Below are 19,501 nucleotides of genomic sequence, written 5' to 3'. Positions count from 1 at the left end.
AACAGAAGTGGACAAAGAAACAAGACGCAGCAAATAGACATGGAGAATAGACAACCAGGGTGGGGGGTCAGGGGAGATAATTAAATAAATAAATCTTTAAAAAAAAAAAAAAGAGAATTTAGAAACATTGACCGCTAAGGATATGGTGGCCTTCTATAGACTACTGCAGGCATGTCCTGAAAAAGCAGACCATCCCCAGATGTTTTTAAATAGGATGAACAACTGTGCTGTATCAGTAGATTCCCAACTGAGTCCTACACAGATCGGCCAAATGCTCAGGGCCTTAGTGGTCCTTTAGCAAACTCAGACACATCCTCTGGTTATAAAATTGGGTAAATATGCTGTTAGGCATTTCTCTATTTTCACTACTGAAGAGCTAAGTAAAGTCTTAGAGGTTTCATTTACTTTGGGCACATGGACAGACTTTTTACAAAAGCCTTGGAGCAAAACATAGCTGTACTTTATTGTTCTTTGAATTCTGAAATTGTCAGCAAAATTATGGAGTACTACAGTAGAAGACTGATTCTTTCAAAGCACATCTTGGAAATCGGTAAAGTTTTCACTTACTTAGATTTCTGTGTTAATTGAACCATTTGGAAAGCTCAGTTATTTACCACCCAATGCCTCTGCTTTATTTAAGAAGCTAGAAAATATTCTCTTCACACATTTCATTTCTTTTCCACCCAAAGTCCTACTGAGATTTCTCCATTCATGTTTGCTTATTGAACGCCACCCAGTCAACTTGATGGCAAAACTATTTATCCCTTATTTTCTTCAGCAGCTGCAAGGTGAGTTGGTTATTACTTCTGAGAGTGGATAAAGGAACTTGAGATGCTTTGAGGCCTGCGCACCTTTTACATTGAGTGATGCTGTGCCTTTGTTTCTCTTCCCTAATGATCCCAAGAAAATGTCTGAAATGGCAGGCTATCAACCCGGGTTAAAGAATGCTAGAGCATCTTCTGGAGGGAGGAAAGCAGTTTTGGGTAAACAGATGCTGCTGTCCTAGCTGAGGAGCTGTGTTCTCTGGGGATATGGTGATCATGAAGCAGAGTAATATGCTGTAGGTTCAGAGCAATTCTAATCCTTTGAGAGGATGGCACTGACAGTCTTGACTTCAGATATGTCACATTGCTGGATCTCTGTGCTTAAAGATTTCTACTAATCCCAATAACAGAAGTTAGGAACTTGGACTTGTAGAAGTCAAAATGAGATGTCACTGGTTAAGCAAGCAAGAGGGCATAATTCTAAGAAGTTCATTTTCCTGTGTCGCTTAAAAGTCCATCATGCTTCTGGAATGAATGAATTAGTGCATTGTGTTCATGATTTTTTTCATTACGTGTACCAAAATTCAAACATAACTTATTGGGATGTTTTTTTATTTCAGGTGATGAATCATATCTGGACAGATTGAGTCTGACACAACTGACACCACTGTACTTATCCTTGGTAAAAACACAAAGCGTATGGCATTATTTCACTGAAGGTGAACAGTTTTCTTGTGCCCCTTCTGAAAACTAAGTTGCTTCTCTTTTGACCTGTCTCCATAACCTTATTAAAAGGAAAACTTTCATTAACTTGGAACTAGTGCGACAACAAGCCTTTTCTTTGATAAATTGGCCCCATTTTTGTCTCATCCTGTAGGACCACTTCCTGCTGTATGAGATTTCTCCATGGTTTCAAGGGTTGAAGGTGTATAAGTCTTAGTGCTCCTTGATTCACTTCAAGAGTTTTAAAGGGTTTTAGCACACACAATAGCCATTTGATTAAAACAATATGAATCTCTGAACTCTATAAATCCTAATTTTTCTGAGTCCATAGTCTAAACTTCCCATGTTATCTCAAAAAGTATATTTTTATCTGTTGATTTGTTTGAATCAGGATCCAAAGGCCACACATTACTTTTAAGTGTTATGTTTAGATGTTTAGTTTCTTCTTCTATAGCTGTACCCCTCCCTCATCTAGTTTTCATATCACCATTTTATTGGGGAAATTGGATCAGTTGTTCTGTAGAGTGCCCCACATTTTTTATTTGGTGTTATTTAATTTGCTCCTCTATTTCTCTCTTTCCTATCAAGCTGAAAATTAGATTTACAGACTCACATAGATTTGGGTTGAATTTTTCAGAGGATACTTCACAGGTGGTGTATTTCCTTTGCTTTATACCTTAAATTCTGGTTGTCCCCTTTTATTGGTGCTGATTAAAGATTGATCCATGGGCTCCTTTATTATCAGCCTGATGCCTTCATTATACAGTTCCCCAGTGTATCAGTCAGCGTTCTCCAGAGCACTCCTACTGACAATGTATAGTGTTTATAGTTATTACATTAGTTTATATTATAAATATGACATCTTTATATGTTATATGCTTATATATTATTTTATATTATTTATATATTGATTCTTTTAGGAATTGGCTCATGTGACCATGGCACTAGGAACTTCGAAATCTGAAGGGCAGGTTGAAAGCTGGACACTCTGATAAAGGTGATTTTGAGGCCTGGTAATTCCATATTCCCTGGGGAAGCAATGGAAGTAGGGGCAGAAATTCTTTCTGGTTTCTGAAATCCTTTTTTAATTTTGGCTTTTAAGACCTCTAGCTGATTTCATGAGGGGAACCCCCACACTGCTGGAGCTGGAAGGAGCCCTGTGTGTTTGGGGCAAGAAGGAGGGTCAGGGTGGGAAGAAAGGTGGGCAGGAGGTGGCTGGGAGAGAGGGGAGAGGGACACAGGACATGCAGGTGCAGTCAGAGGGAAGCGGGCCCAGGCCGCAGAGCCTGAAGGCACTTGAAGAGCTTTGCTGTCACCTCAGAGGGACCTGGGGACACTGGAGGGTTCTGAGCAGAGGCCCAGAGGCTCACATGGTAAAGGGGCTCATGGGCTTCAGAGCAGCCTCTGAGGGACCAGGATGGACCCACCTGGTGCACCACGGCAGGGTGCAGGTATGCGGGCACTCACATGACACAACTAAGCAGAGTGCAGGTGTGCAGGCACCCACCTGATGCACCATGGTGGGGTGCAAGTGTGCGTCCACCTGGCACCCCTTGGTGGGATTCAGGCAGCTGCAGCAGCAGACCCCTGCTGATGGCAGCATCTCCATGATCCCCCACAGGAGCATGGACGGCCCGTTGGGGTGCTGACGTCTTCCCCCTAAGGGAAGTGCATCCACTAGCCTGTCGAGCTGCTGACCTGTGACCATGGCCACACCCATCAGGTGAGGGCTGACTTCCACAGGCAGAACGACATCCCCAGCATCAAGGCCTCTACCTTGGGACACAGTTCTCCAGCCTGAAGTTCGCTCCAGGCCCCAAAGGCCCAGGGACTCCTTCCACAGAGAGGGGTGTGCCTGGGGCCTTCTGACCCCCTTGTGCTGACACCTAGAAGCTGCAGCAATGCCCTCGCCTGGCCTTAGGGTGGGGACAATGAACAATGAGCAGCTTCCCTCACAGGCCTGGGCCAGGGCCAGGCAGACACCTTTAAGATGTGGGGCATCCAGCAGGCTGGTTTTATGTGAGACTATTTCAGATTAAGGGATGCTGGTGCCTCATTCACTACAGGCACCCCCATGACATGAAAACTTTCCCCACCAGGAAGAGATGTGATGTGGGGGCATTTTTGGGGGTTGGAGTTGTCCTGGGTGGTGCTGTGGGGACAGTAACCAGACATTGTATGTCCTGCCAAGGCCCACTGGGTGGACTGGGGGAGAGTGTGGGCTATGGTGTGGACCATTGATCATGAGGTGCAGCAGTGCTCAGAGATGTATTCACCAATTGCAATGAATGTCTCATGATGATGGAGGAGATTGTTGTTATGGGGGGAGGAGTGGGGTGAGAGGGGTGGGGGGTATATGGGGACCTCATTTTTTTTAATGTAACATTTATTTTTTTAATGTAACATTAAAAAAGTAAATAACAAAAAGAAAATTCCCCACCTTAAGTGACTGGGATTATTTTTCTTCTTTATTTTCTTTTAAATGTTACATATACCCCCCACCCCACCCACACCACCCCTCCCACATCAACAAACTCTTCCATCATTGTGGCACATCCACTGCACCTGGCAGATACGTTCTGGAGAACTGCCGCAGCCCAGGGACAGGGGTCCACATTGTCATCCCCGCTCTCCCCCAGTCCACCCAGTGGGACACAACAGGACACACAACATCCAGCATCCATCCCTGCAGCACCACGTAGGACAACTCCAAGCCCTGAAAATGCCCCCACACCATATCTCTTCTTCCCTCTCCCTACCATCAGCAGCCACCGTGGCCACCCTCTCCACATCACTATTACAATTTCTTCCCTTACTAATCCCTGTAGTTCCCCAGCAGAACACCAGTAAATCCACTCTAATTCATACTCTATTCCTCCATCCTGTGGACCCTGGGATTAGTATGTCCAGTCCCCTTCTACATCAAGAGGGGGTTTAGATTCCACATGGATGATGGATGCAATTCTCCTGCTTGTAGGCATTCTTGGTGCCCAGGTGTGGTGGTTAACCCTCTTCACCTCCCTGTCAGCTGGCCAGGGTAAGTCCAACAAACCAGAAGGTAGGAGCTGCAAGTCTGCTGAGGCCCAGGGCATGGCCATCACATGTACAGTTCAGAGATTCAGGTCTCCTGAGTATACACCAACCCAAACACCAACTACAGGTCCAGTAAAAGTAACAGAAGAGGCATGTGTAGAAAGGTTATATCTGAGTCCAACTCCATCCCACTCAGGAACACAAACTCCAAAGTAGGGCCAATTGACATGGCCCTGAACTCCAGAGCCATCTGCCTTGACCCTAGAACCTGTAGGTCGCTGCAGCCCTCAGGAGAACCAGCACCTGGGTTTCCATCTATCTTGGCTGTCTCTGGTACCATGCTGAGGCATGCATAAGCATCACCCCCTGATGACCTCCCGACTCTTTTTTGGAGACTCTTAGACATATAAAATCACTTGTCCTTCCCATTTCCCCAAAGTCAAAAAGCAGTTCTTAACACCTGATATGACATGTAGGCTGAGATATTCTGCTAGTCTGAGTTGATCTCTTTGTTCATGGTCTTTTGGTAGTTACATCATCAGCTGGTGCTCAGTAGGAATCCCTCGGTGCCAGGGAGGCTCATCCCCTGGAGTGACTGGGATTTTTGACATTGAATTACTGCTTATTTCTAGGCTTAGTGGCTTCTAAATATTTCTTTCTTCATTGGAAACCAGGTTTTGTATTATAGGTGCCTTTCATTTTTTCAAACAATTAGCAAAATTTTATTCAGAATGCCTTTGGTTCCTTTATATCATATTGGTAAGACCATAACAGGAAGTATAGAGTTTGGGTTACATTTTTATAAATTACTCTTTCGTCAGCCTTGATTACTAGGAAAAACAAAGCATCTGTAGGAGGTGCCTTCATCTGAAAGTGACTGCAATCAATTAATTGTAAACCTAAGTTATTTTCATTGACTTTAAATTAGGCCATTAACCTTTTAGTGCTTACATTTAAGAAGCAGGAATTGAATTGGGCAAGATTTCAGAACATCTCACGTTTGTTAGACAGTAAGGGAAATTAAATATATTTCTGTAGATGAGATGTTTTCAACTTAAAGGTAATAAATATGCCCATTAAACTGACAATCAACAAATATATTCTTAGATTAAAGTAATTTGTTTTGCTTTATGAAATTTCCACCATTCATCAATGATGTTCTTTCTCTTGTTAGACATATCTAGAGCAAGGGGAAGTGGAGTGGGTGCTGCCTTTAGGAATTGCACATTGAGTTTGGACAAAGAATATCATAGAGGATACAAGACAAAGTTTAGTCATTTCTAAACAGATGCCTTGAAAAACTGGAATTTTAAAGGGTGTGGACTTAAAGTTTGTGTTTTTAAAGGATTTTCTTTTCTCTTCTCTTTTCTTTCTCACTTTCTCATTGTTTGTACTCACTGTCTGCACTCTGTGTCAAGCTGCTTGTCTTCTTTTTTTTTTTTTTTTTATGAGGCACCAGGAACAGAACCTGGGACCTCCCGTATGGGAGGGAGGTGTCCAACTGCTTGAGCCACATCCACTCCCTGCTTTTGCATCTCTTGTAGTGTTTCCTCATTGTGTTGTCTTGCTGTGTCATCTTGTTGCCTCAGCTTGCCATACCAGCCCTTTGCATCAGCTCACTGAGTATTTCATCTTCTTTAGGAGGCACTGAGAACCGAACCCATTACTTCCCAAGTTAGGCAGGTGCACAACTGCTTGAACCACATCTGCTTCCCATAAAGTGCTTTTAAGAAAAGAAGACTTCCTACAAAACTTAAGGGTTTAGGAGAACTTTGAGGATGGGTATTTTACTCACCTACAGATATCACTGTTCATTTAACTGACAGAAATGAACTCCAAAACTTCTGATTTGCATGTTTACCTCACAGAAGTGTTTTCAGTTGCCTGGAGCACAAAGAGCTTTGGGTAGGTTTTACTCTGTCATAGAATTCACGGAATAGGCAATTTTCTATTCCAGTCTTGCCTCAGTCACTGACCAACTGAAAATTTGGACAAGTCCCTTATCCTCTCTGGAACTCAGTTTCCTTTTTGTAAAATACAGGGGCTGGTCTAGTGCCTGGCCTCTCAGCCAGAGGGTCTCAAGCCTGACCTTGAATCAGAGTCACCTGGACAACTGTCCAATAAAACAGCCTGCCCCATGCCTGGAGTTTCTGATTCAGCAGGTCTGGGTCTGGGTCTCAGAATTTGCATTTCTAACAAACTCCCAGGTGATGCTGTGGGTGCTGGCAGGTGGGTGGGGGAACCCCACTCGGAGAGCCCCTTGTGTACACAGAGCTTCATCTGGTAGACTCTGATTGTGATGCTGATTGTTTTTAAAGCCTATAGTATAGAAAGACTGCTGATAAATCTTCAGGAAAGAAAAGTCTTCCTTTTTGTTTGTTTCACCTCTATCGTCTTTGTTATTTCCTTGAATTCTTTTCTCCCAGAAATCACATTCCTTTCCCTTTTGCTTAGGAGTAAGCACAGTGCAAGTTGCAAAATGATCTTGACACACATCAGACACTGAATGGTATGGCGCTGGGTCATGGGAACAAGTCTAAAAGATTCCATGGGACAGGACAGAGCACACACATGGGAAACAAGGGGCCAACGAGATAGTCAGAAAGTGCGTGGAACCTTCCTGAACATCTGGTCCTCTGGGCATGAAGGCGTCTTCAGCATGCCACGTTGCTCTGGGTAAGCGACCATGACATCTCTGTGTTCACAAAGTACGTCTTCAGTTTCCCCTTTCTTTTCACATTTATTATTCCCCGGCCCATGTACTTGTAACCCAAGGTCTGCAGAATGAGGCTCTTTTCCTTAGTAACCTGCAGGTCACATAGACAAATGAAGAGGTGTTTAGTCTAGACATTAACACAACCCTTCTGAGAAGCCACTTGACTACCAGGATGAACAGTCTGTTCACTCACTGGCTAATTCCAGTTTGGAGAAATTACAGGAAGAGGGAATAATGCACAAGAAGAAAATCATTTTGAGGACAACGGTGTCCTTAAATTCAGTGCTGTGATAGAGAAAAACTGGAAATAACCTCAAACACAAGTCATCTCCGGGGTTAAGTAGGCTTGTGGGCTCTCACGAGTCACGTGTTGTGGATGGGACAACAGAATGATGCCGCGCCATCCTGCCAAGAGAAGCTGAGCTAAGCTTAGGTCTCTGCTATGATTTCAAGCTTGTAAAGATTCAAATTTAGGGGGAAAATCCTGGCAAATGAAAGTACAGTTGTTGTTTTTTTAAGTGGGAATGCTGATGGTATTTATGAAGTGTCATGAATGCTGTTTAAAGAAAAAATAGTGATAAATGTTAATAGGTTTGACTATATGGGGGAGAAACTACCCTAAGAAGAAGCTGAGTCACCTCTTGCAAATGGACTCACAGGAATCAATGACCTAAAGCCAGGAGAGCTAAAGAAGTTTGCATTCAGTTTACCATTATTTTTTAAAATTCTGTATCATTCTTTTTAAAGATTTGTTTTATTTATTTCTGCCCCCCCCCCTCATTGTTTGCACTTGTTGTGTGCTGTGCTTTTAGGAGGCACTGGGAACTGGTCTGGGACCTCTGATGTGGGAGGGAGGCACCTAATTGCTTGAGCCCCCTCCATGCCCTGCTTTGTTGTGTCTCTCATTGTTTTTCTTGTGTCTCTTATTGCATCATCTTGTTGTGTTGGTTTGCTGCACCTGCCTGGTGCACCAGCTCGCTGTCTTCTTTAGGAGGCACTGGGAACTGAACCACAGCCCTCCCGTGTGGTAGGTGGGAGCTCAGTTGCCTGAGCCACATCCACATCCCTGCATTCACTCTAGCATGAGCATAGCTCTCTATGTCGGGCGTACATTTCCTCATTTCACCAGATCAACTTTGGGTACTATAGAGACAAGAGTCCCTCGCTCACACCCTGCCAATGGGACAAGACTCTATTTCCTGATATTGCACCATGAGGAGATCCCTGCTGCTGGGTCAAATGGTGGTGGGATTTTTGGGGCTGGATACATGGAATCCCCTGGAGGGAGCCACTGGCCTGCACAGAGCCTTGTGCAGGCTCAGCCTGAGCTTGTGCCAGTCTCTGCTAGGTAGAACATGCCTGGCATCATCTGGTGACAGTGCACGAGGGACCAGGCAGTGGTGGCAGCAGTGAGCCAGCCTCTTTGGACCTGGGGACTGTGGGAGACTCAAATCCAGCATCTCCGTGGGGCACAGTCTGGATTATGAGAAGCAGGACAAAATCCAGGGACTCCCTCAACAAGGGAGAAGTCTGCGGATGTTGAGATATCGAGAGCAGCCTATGGACAGAGTGAGAGATACCCCTGTCTTCCTGCGGTGTGACCCTAGGGCCAGCTGTGAGCAGAGAGGGGGAGAAAAGGGTGTGGAAGGTGGGGGCTCTGGTGCCAGAACTCCTGTCCTACTGCCCCCAGATGGGCTTCTCTGTCATCTTCAGTAGAATATACACTGTCCTAAGACAGATGAGCCCGATTTGCTCATGCTCTAAGCTCAGTGGCCACCTCACTGCTGCACAGGGGGAGATGCTGTGATGCATGATCACCCCCCATTCTCTCCTGGGTCCAGGACCCCACCTTACTGCTGAGGTCAAATGAATTGGTTTGTGGTAAAATACCTTGAATTTGAATGTGGGAACCTGACTTGAAGTTAGAATGTTTCCATAATGCAGATAAGAAGTGTGGGCTTAGGAACACCGGGTCTTAACTAGACAGAACTCTGTCTTGTCAGCATGACAGTTGTTTGCCTGAGGAGGCATTTGGATTTTGTATGGCCTGTTCCCTAGTATTGTAAAGGTTTCAGTTCTAATAACAAACAGCTTTAAAAGTAAACATGGAAAGCTGCTGCTTTGTAATTTCTAATAAATACGATGTGAAGACTAGGGTCGAGGCTCTCTGTTCCAGAAGCTGTGAGTCCCCTGGTCCTATCTTTATTTCCTCTCTTGTATCTTTCTTTCTGTCCTTTTATGTCTTAAGTTCTATGTCATCTTCCCTTTGAGCCAACCTATTGCTGAGATTGTCTCAGCAAAGTAGCACTGTTCATTGGTTATATTTTTCATATTTCTATTGCTATTTCATGCATGGAGTGTCCATACACACTTGATCATTGGAAATAGCCTTTAATGCTATTTAATGTACTCATAGTTGCAGCAGTTTGAAGATTTTCTGGACCTCAGAATATCATCATGTACATACAAACCTGTAATAGGAGGTTAAATTATGTCAGTTAAGGGCCTTTAATTGGATTGCATGATCCTGCATGAGTCTTAATCCTATTACCAGGTTCTTTAAAATGGTGGAATAAAAAGACACAGATAGTAAAAAAAAAAAAAAAAAAAAAGCCTCAGAGATAGAAAGGAACCCAGGCTGAACAAGAAGACTCTGGAAGCCAGAAGCTGAAATCAACAGAGCACAAATGCTGAGAGGACACCACTTTTGGTAGAAGTTGAAAGTAACAAGGCCAGAGGAGAAAGGGTGGACAGGTGGGCACCCCCATAGGCCTGATGACCCCTAGCTGCAGCTCAGGGAGAAAGGGTGCCCTGATGATGCCTTGGTTTGGATGCATTCACAACCTCAGAACTCTAAGCTCTTCTGCTAACAAATCCCCATTGTAAATGCCAGCCCATTTCTGGTACTTTGCTCCCAGCAGCTTTCAGCAAATTATAAGAGAAACTGATACCAGGAGAGTGGGGTGCATGCTGTTATATAAACACCAAGAAAGTGTGAAGAGTTGAATTTGGAAGACTTGTGAGATCTGAAAAGGAAAAGCCTAAGAGAAGCATTATTTGGCTGAATGGATAGAGTATCTGCCTCCCACACGGGAGGTCCAAGGCTCAAACCCAGGGCTTCCTGACCCATGTGGTGAGCCAGCCCACCTGCAGTGCTGATGTGCACAAGGAGTGCCCTGCCACAAGGGGTGTCTGCCGCGTAGGGGAGCCCCATGCGCAAGGAGTGCACCCTCTAAGGAGAGCTGCCCATCATGAAAAAAATGCAGCCTGACCAGGAGTGGTGCTGCACACATTGAGAGCTGACATAGCAAGATGAGGTAACAAAAAGAGACATAGATTCCCAGTCCCGCTGACAAGAATACAAGTAGACAGAGAAGAACACAGAGCGAATGGACACAGAAAGCAGAGAACTGGAGGGGAGGTGGGAAGGGGAGATACATTAAAAAAAAAAAAAAAAAAAAGGAAAAGCCTCTATTGCTTTGGAGAGATTGTTAGTAGAAACCAGAAGGCAAAAGATACTTCTGAGGAGACCTTCGAAAAAAGGAATACATCATTGCAAGCTGGACAGAAGGTGTTTTTTTGCTTTGAAGCAGGATTTCTTAACCTTTGTTCCACAGACCCCTTTACCAGTCAGGTATCAGCCATGGGCCTTCACTAAGTCCACACTACATTGTGTATTATTTCATAAATATATCACGCCCACACCAAAATATCCACACAAGAATAATTTTTTTTTTTTCAATTCAGGCTTACAAACCCCTTAATAACCCCAGCTATAAAGTGCCAGAGAACTTGGCACAATTGACTCCAAGTATTAGATGGAAGACAGAATTTGAAAGTGATGAACTTAGATATTTAGCTGAGGAAATTTCAAAACCAAATTGTGGAAATGTGGCCGGACTTCTCCTTGCTATTCATAGTAAACTGTGGAAGAAACGGAAAAGGGAAGAACTAAACTCTTGGGGACAAAGTAACTAGAAATACATAGTTTTAAAATCTGAGCTTCTGGAAAATGAGTCCCCAGAGAACAGGGCACCATGTGAGGGGTTCGCTGACCAGGAAAGCAGTCAGTCACTGCCTGTAAGTCAGGATGGAAGGACAGTTATCCAGGAAGGATCTGTGGGGAGAAAGTCTCACTAGGTGACAGTCTGGACCCCTTGTTGCCAGATTTTCTCTAGGTTCTTGGCTATGTTACAAAAGAGAATTTAAGAACATGCCAGTTTAGTAAGGCTGGTAGTTTACTAAGAAAAAGAGAGAAGAGAAAGAACAGAACAGAGTATGGGCCCCAGGTGTACTTGTGGGCTGATCCAGGCTGAGAGAGGGAAAAGGGGCTAAAAAGGGTCAAATGGGCTGATTTACAGATTACAAGTCCCCATTGCAGATGACAAGTCCCCAGGTGGACTTGCATGCTGGTCCATGCAGAGTGAGAAAGGACAAAAAGAGGGAAAAAGGGCTGATTTAGCCTCTGTGCTGGCTTTTTAAACCATTAATTACCTCACCCTTTGTCAGGGGAGGAGTCCCAGCTGTCTGTTGTTTTGATTACTTATCCCACTCTTCAATTCCCGTGATGGACACCTTAAGAATATTCGGGACTTTCCTTTGATCCCAGACAAAACCCCGTTCCCAACGGGGAATTCTCACAAGGTCCTTCCCACAGGGAGGGGTCCCAGGGCATGTGTCTCACAGCTGTGGTTTTCTGCCAGGCCCCAGGTTCATTTTTCCATTCCCTGAACTAGCCTGCTTCACCTTGATTCCTGCATGTGTGTGGCACTTTGATGTTATTGATGAACTCCAAAAGGAAATAATGATGATGTTTGTGAACTGCTCTGTTCCTCTGGGCTAGTGATAGATACCCTTAGATTGTATTGAATTCAGAGGTGTCACTTTTGCTTGATTATATTATGACTAGGGCTTTGATTGGGCCACATCACAGAGGAAACAATGAGGCAGAGGAGACACTTGGAATTTGGGAGCCTGGAGCCTGGGAAGTAAATACACAGAGAAACAGATACGTGAGGAAAGAGAACAGGCACCATCGGACAGGCAGAGACCCTGGGAAGAGAGAAGAACCATTTGCTTGATAGTTTATAGCTGGCCTTATGGAGAGCAGAGCAGCTGCACCAAGAGAGAAACCAGCCTTGGGAGAAAGACAGCCTACAGCTGAGAGTAGAAGCTGGGACCACGGAGCCTTAAGGAGAAGACGAAGGTGAACCCTTGCAGATGTCAGGAGTAATCTTGCTCCAAAACATGGCAACAGACACTGGTGAGGGAAGTAACTTATCATTTATGGCCTTGTGAATATAAGCTCCTACCCCAACTAAATACCCTTTATAAAAGCCAAGAAATTTCTGGTATTTTGCCTCAGTTCCACTTTGGCTGACTAATACAATGTGGAACCAACACATTATCTGTTAATAGATCACAAAGAATACTACATGAAAAAAAACATTTAAAAACATGTGAGGTTCCCATATATCCCATTCCCCACCCCCACCCCCACCCCCACCCCATCGTTTTTGTAAGTTGTATGTTTTTGAAGGTATATACATTACAGAAAAACTCTTACATTAAAAATATAAGAGTTTCCCATACACATCCAACCCTCCCACCCCACTCCAACAACACTCATAACCTCCTCCATCATTGTGGCACACTCATCAAACTCAGTGAACATATTTTGGAGCACTGACGCACCACACAGATAATAGTTTACCCTACAGTTCATACTCCCCCAGTACATCCAGTGGGTTATGGCAGGATATATAAAGTCCAGCATCTCACCCTGCAATATCATTTAGGACAAGTCCAAGTCCCCAAAATGCCTCCACAGCACATCCCTTCTTCCCTCTCCCTGCCTTCAGCAACTACTGTGGCCACTTCCTCCACCCCAATGCTACAATTTTTTCTATTACTAGTCATAATAGTTTATAGTAGAATATCAGTAATTCCACTCTAATCCATATTTTATTTCTCCATTCTCTAGACCATGGGATGATGATGTCCACTCCACCTCTAGATCAAGAGGAGGCTTACATTCCACTTGGATGATGGATGAAATTCCTCTGCTTGCAGTTGTTGGCACTCTTGATTCCCTAATGTGATGGCTGACCATCTTCACCTCCCTGTTAGCAGACTTAGGTAAGTCCAATGAACCAAAGCGTAGGATTCACAACTCTGCTGAGGCTCAGGGACCAGCTCGCACATGGGCAGTCCAGAGATAAGTCCCCTGAGTATGCCCCATCCTTCGCACCAAGCACAGGTTCAGTATTGTGACAGAAGAGGCATGTGTAGAAAGGTCACATCAGAGTCCAGCTCCATTACACTCAGGAGCACAAATTCCAAAGTAGGGCCCTCTGATATGGCACAGAACTCCAAATCCATCTGCCATGACTGTATACTCTGTGGTTCTCCATTGCCTTCAGGAGAACTGGCACCTAGGGTTGTATCTACTTTGTCTCTCTCTGGGGTCCTGCTGAGGTGAGCGTAAGCCTGACCCCTCTGATGACCTCCTGACTCTTTTTGGAAGACTCAGTCATATAAACTTATTTGTCTTTGCCATTTCCCCCTTTTATTTAAGGCCAAAAAGTGGTTCTTAACACTTGATACAATATGTAGGCTGAGATATACTGCCGGTCTGAGTTGGCCCTTTTATTCAAGGTGTCTTTTTAGGTACATCACCAGTTAGTGATTGGTAGTAATCCCTCAGCACCAGGGAGGCTCACCCCTGGGAGTCATGTCCCATGCTGGGGGGGAATGTAATGCAATTACATGATGAGTTTAGCTAGAGAGTAGCCACATGTAAGCAACATGGAGGCTCTCAGGAGGTAACAGGCCTAGTTTCTATTTCAGGCCCACAGGCTCATAACCATAGTCATCAGCATCAAGGGCTCATTATTGAACCATCCTTCCTTTCTGGCCTTTGCCATTACACTTGGGGGATTATTGATGTTCCATTGGGGAATGTGACAGAGTTCCACGGAGTAGCAACTAGCACTCCCTCAGTTGACATTTATAACTCTAATTACTATAAAAATATCCAACATAGATCAGAACATTTTTATGTCCCCTATATACATGCCCTGGAGAACTCCCCCCCCCAACTCATGTGCTCCCTTCAGTAACGCCCCAAAGCAGTGTTGCTCCCTTGCCATAATTGTTACCTCTCTGTGCTCCAAAACTTCTTCAACACTGAAGCCTAATATATTGCCAAATTCAATTAATAGGAAATTGAAATAGACTGATGGGTTTTAAGTTTAGAAATAGAATACATAATAATTTAGAAATACTAAAATAAAGTAAAAATAAATTGGTGCATTAATAAAATGAAAACTATTATAAAAGTATTTCAAACATTTTGCCTTTCAGCACTGTAACAGGTGTTGTCTGTATGTACATTGGCAAGGCACTTTCTTTCATTTTTTCCTCACTGCCTACATCTTTTTTTTTCTAATTTTTAAATTTTGTCTTCAAAAAGTTTTAGATCACAGTAATTCACAGTATAGAGGACTCCCCTATATCCAACATCAAACCCTTTCCCCTTTCCCAGCCATGATCTTCTTACTTGTCATGTTATATTTGCTGTAGCTGATGTACAGATTTTGAAACTTAGCTATCAACCATGCATCCATTTTGGCTTACATCATGGTTTCTATTTTAGGCTGTACAAATTTCTAAATTTTTAGCTTCCTTGTGTTCTATTTTATGGTTTACATTTTAGCTTATAGACTTTTATACACTTCTGATGTAAGTCAACATGCCCTATATCCACCATTGCATGATCTGGTGGAGCACTTCCATTGCCCCCCAGTTGCCCTGCTGACGTCTATTCTATACCTCTCTCCCATTCCCCGCAGGGCCCCCAGTGAAAAACAATCTTCACTACTTGAGGGACCAGATTTACAGATACTGTAACTATGCTGAGGGCTTGACATACTAGACTGCCTGAACTAATTGGGAGCCACCGATTCTCTCGAGAGACACAATGCCCTCTCGGAACTACTTCACAGTCATTGTATGGGTTTCCACCCTATGATGGAACACACTATGACAACATGGGCACTCACACACTTCCTTGAACCTTGCCCCTGTACCAGATGCCCCAGCCTTAAGCACCTCAAACACATAATCCTTCCTTATTATATTTTCTAAAGAGTTTTCTCAACATTATAGCTTCAACCATATACTTAACATTGTCCCATATTCAATAGTTTCCCCCAGTCCTCAACCCAATTCCTTGGACCTGCAGCTTTTTGGAACTCTTTGGGACCTGTGACCCTTTTTCCTTTCCATTTCTCCCTATGGAAAGGGGAATTGTTATTTTATAAAAGTCCCTCTTTTGTATAATGGAGGCAGTTAACTTAGTTTTTAAGTTTCACAGTTCCAAAACACAGGGCAATTTTTGCCCCAGGATAGATGATACGTCTATAATTGATTTTATTTTATTTTTTCTGCTTTATTTTATTTTTAATGTTACATTGAAACAATATGAGGTCCCCATATACCCCCTACCCCACCCATGCCACCTCTCCCACATGAGCAAAGTCTTCCACCATTGTGGCATATTCACTATACCTGGTGAATGCATTCTGGAGAAGCACTGCAGCACGTGGACAATGGTCCACATTGTAGTCCACACTGTCCCCCAGTACACCCAGTGGGCCATGACAGGACACACAGTGTCCAGCATCCATCCCTGCAGCACCACCTAGGACAACTCCAAATTCTGAAAATGCCCCCACACCATATCTCTTCTTCCCTCTCCTGACCATCAGCAGCCACAGTGGCCACCCTTGATGTTGGATATGTGTGACAACCATATATTGGATATGTGAATTACTGTGACCTAAAACTTATGTCAAGAGAAACTTAATAATCAGGAAAAAAAGAAAAAGAAAGAAAGAAAGAAAGGAGATAGACACTAAAGAAGAAATGGAAGAAACTGCCTTGCCACTGTACATACAGGGCGACACCTGTAGCAGTGATGAAAGGCAAAATGTCAGAAACAAAGCTTTTTCATTTTTTCATTTCTGTGATATCCCAATTTATTTTTCCTTAATTTAATTTTTCTAAATTTCTGTGTATTCTATATCTAACCTTTAAACCCATCACTACATTGCATTTTTCTACTAATGGAACCTTACAATATATTGGGCTTCCTTTTTTTTTTTTTTTTTTTTAAAGATTTATTTATTTATTTAATTTCCCCCCCCTCCCCTGGTTGTCTGTTCTCGGTGTCTATTTGTTGCGTCTTGTTTCTTTGTCTGCTTTTGTTTCTTTGTCCGCTTCTGTTGTCGTCAGCGGCACAGGAAGTGTGGGCGGCGCCATTCCTGGGCAGGCTGCTCTTTCTTTTCACACTGGGCGGCTTTCCTCACGGGCGCACTCCTTGCACGTGGGGGCTCCCCCACGCGGGGGACACCCTTGCGTGGCACGGCACTCCTTGCGCGCATCAGCACTGCGCATGGCCAGCTCCACACGGGTCGAGGAGGCCCGGGGTTTGAACCGCGGACCTCCCATATGGTAGACGGACGCCCTAACCACTGGGCCAAAGTCCGTTTCCCAATGGGCTTCCTTTTTGACGAAGTTTTGGACTACAGAGAGGGTCAACTGTGGCAGGGGAGGAGCACCTATAATTGATTTTAGTGAGATTTTGTACTTAAAACTTACTAAAATGAGTTAAGGCTTTTGAAATATTGTGGTGGAATGAATGTATTTTGCATGTGTATTTCTGAGGTCCAGAGGGTGGTGTGTGGCAGTTTGAGATTTTGTGGAACTCAAAGAGTCATGTCCTTAGGACTAATCATTCTTATGCATGTAAACTTCTTGTAGGTGAGATGTTTGGATGGAATTTCTTCATGAAAGGGCTGTATTACTCAGCCAAAGGGATGCTAATGCAAAATACCAGAAATCTGTTAGCTTTTATAAGGGTATATATTTAGGATAGGAGCTTCTAGTCACAAAGGCCATAAAGCATAGTTACTTCCCTCACAGAAATCTATTGCTACTTGTTGGAGCAAGATGACTGTCAACATCTGCAAGTGTTCAGTCTTCCTCTTCCCCTTAAGGCTCTGTGGCCCCAGCTTCTTCCAATATCAGCTGTAGACTGGGATAAGTCTTGTATGTCTCCCAGGGAGGGTTTCTCTCTAGGCTTGGCTGTGGGCTGTCCACAAGGACAGCTCTAGATAAACAGGAAAGAGGCTCATCTGTCTTCCCAGGGACTCTACCATGTCTAATGAGTCCTGATTATTTTCATCATGCATCTGCTTCTCTATGGATTTCTTTCCTGGGCTCCAGGTTCAAAAACTCCAACTGTCTCCTCTGCTTTCTTGTTTTCTATGTGATGTGGCCCAATCAAAGCCCTAGTCATAATTTAAACAAGTAAAACTGAAACCTCTGAAGTCAATACAATCTAACGGTATCCCTAACCCAGAAGAACAGATCAGGTTATAAACATAATGCAAACTCTATTTTTGGAATTCATAAACCGTATCAAACTGCTACAAGGGCCTTTGATTAGCTTATGTGCCTCAGGTTGGGTCTGAAACCTCTTACTATTGTCCGTTATAAAAAGCCACCGATACCAAAGAAAGCTTTAGAGATAGAGAGGAAACCAGAAACTGAGGGTGACATCCCCAGGAGCCTGAAGCCTAAATGAAAGGAACACAGAATCACAGAGGAAGCTGGTGCAGACAGAAGCTGAAGCTATGAGGCTGGAGGGGAGGGGAGTGGCAAGCAGAGACACCATGTGCCTGACTGCCCACAGCTGAGCTCAGGGAGAAAGGGTCTCCTGATGATGCCTTGACTGCACACCTTCATGGCCTCAGAACCATAAGCTTTTAACCTCATCAGTCCTCAGGGCAAAAGCAAACCCATTTCTGGTATATTGCTCCCAGCAGCTTTTAGCAAACTTAAATAATACTAGACAACCGATTGTCAAACGCCAGACTCAACTCAGAAATCTTAAACATTCTGCTTCACGAGAACCATTCTCAGGACCAAAGTCTGCTTTAGTCAAAACAGATGAGATAAATACATGTAAATATTCAGAGAATTTTTAAAAGATGAATTGGTTCATGTAATTGTGGGTATTGGCAAGTCCAAGTACCATATGGCAGGCAGCAAGTGGAAAACCCCAATGAAGTTCATAACGAATTCTCCTGGAGAAGCTGCCTGTCTCTTTCTGACTGCTGCAACCATCAGTTCTTCCCTTAATGCCTTCAATTGGTGGAATAAGATTTCCCTCAAAGCTCAAGACGAGCTCCTGCCTTGATGGGAGACATAATCAGGCACAGGTGCAGTCACCTGACTAATGAGTTCAAGTGATGAAATAGCCTCATAGGAACAATCAGACCAGTGCTTGTTGGATCAAATCACTGGACACCATTACTGTTCTGGTTGGCTCAGCCCCTGACAGTATTATACCAGGACTGGGGGAATTTGCCCATGGGGTGCATTCGGTTACATGTGTAGTGAGGAAGCCATGAAAATGTTTCAATCAAGGCCCCGTCAGGTAATACATTCTCCCCAAAGCCAGGCTGCACCATCCTGGACTCCTCTGTACATGCAAATGCCCTCTGCTGGGTGTCGTTGCTTACAGCTTCTGGCTTCCTTGCTCTCTCTCCCTCTTGTGACTCTGTCCATATTCATCCTGTTTATAAAGGACTCCAGGAAGAAGAATAACATCTGGGTCAGGACATAACTGAATTGACCTAATCAAAAAGTCATATTTAAAATAGGTTTATACACACAGGAATATTTCAGCTTTGAGAACATGATTTTTCATCAAACCATCACTTTCCCTATTCTAGTTGACAGGAAATTAACCATCATTTGATTGATCAGCTTACACAGGATCTACTGCTTCCCTCTCCTGGAGGCTAAGGAGATTAGTCCACAGCTTAGCTTTGCCCCCACCCCTTGCTTCTCACAGCTTTTCAGCCGAGAGAAAAATCCAGGCTTGTAGCCTTTACCATTCTCTTCTGCAGTTTTGTTTGCTTTCTATGCATTGTCTATAACTTGGCTTTAAAAATGGAAACCCAATAAAAGGCATTTCTAATATTAAGATTTTATGAATAGAATACATTGCAGTATCTTGTAGTATGATGGGGCCCTGAACGATGAAAGGCGATTAAAGTTAAAAGAAATTTCCTTTCAAAAATTATGGAAATTCAGATTCCCCTTCTCTACAACACCGTGGATAATGGTGATAGGTACAAGAAACTCCAGGGGAGTGGGATTGGGGGCAGCCCCCCAATGTCCCTGATGTCAC

At 43.8% G+C, this 19,501-nt stretch overlaps 1 protein-coding gene and 1 pseudogene across 8 annotated transcripts in view; one reads left to right on the top strand and one right to left on the bottom strand.

Annotated features, from left to right (window-relative positions):
• Nucleotides 1-19,501, bottom strand: part of LOC101445888 (methionine synthase reductase-like) — a 215,384-nt gene that overhangs the window by 128,684 nt on the left and 67,199 nt on the right. For 4 of the 8 annotated variants that reach the window (XR_009185329.2, XR_009185331.2, XR_009185327.2 and 1 more), the window contains one exon: nucleotides 5,898-7,327. The exons of the other annotated variants lie outside the window; for them this stretch is intronic. The gene's annotated coding sequence lies outside the window, so the exon portion shown is untranslated. Of the gene's footprint in view, nucleotides 1-5,897; nucleotides 7,328-19,501 lie in introns of those variants that run through there. 8 annotated transcript variants of the gene reach the window in all.
• On the top strand, nucleotides 5-13,346 carry LOC139438742 (FAST kinase domain-containing protein 3, mitochondrial-like; annotated as a pseudogene).

This window comes from Dasypus novemcinctus, chromosome 3 (genome assembly GCF_030445035.2).
Source record: "Dasypus novemcinctus isolate mDasNov1 chromosome 3, mDasNov1.1.hap2, whole genome shotgun sequence".
Taxonomy (NCBI): Eukaryota; Metazoa; Chordata; class Mammalia; order Cingulata; family Dasypodidae; genus Dasypus; species Dasypus novemcinctus.
The sequence above is the reverse complement of the archived record's forward strand: the minus strand, read 5'-3'. Positions and strand labels throughout refer to the sequence as shown.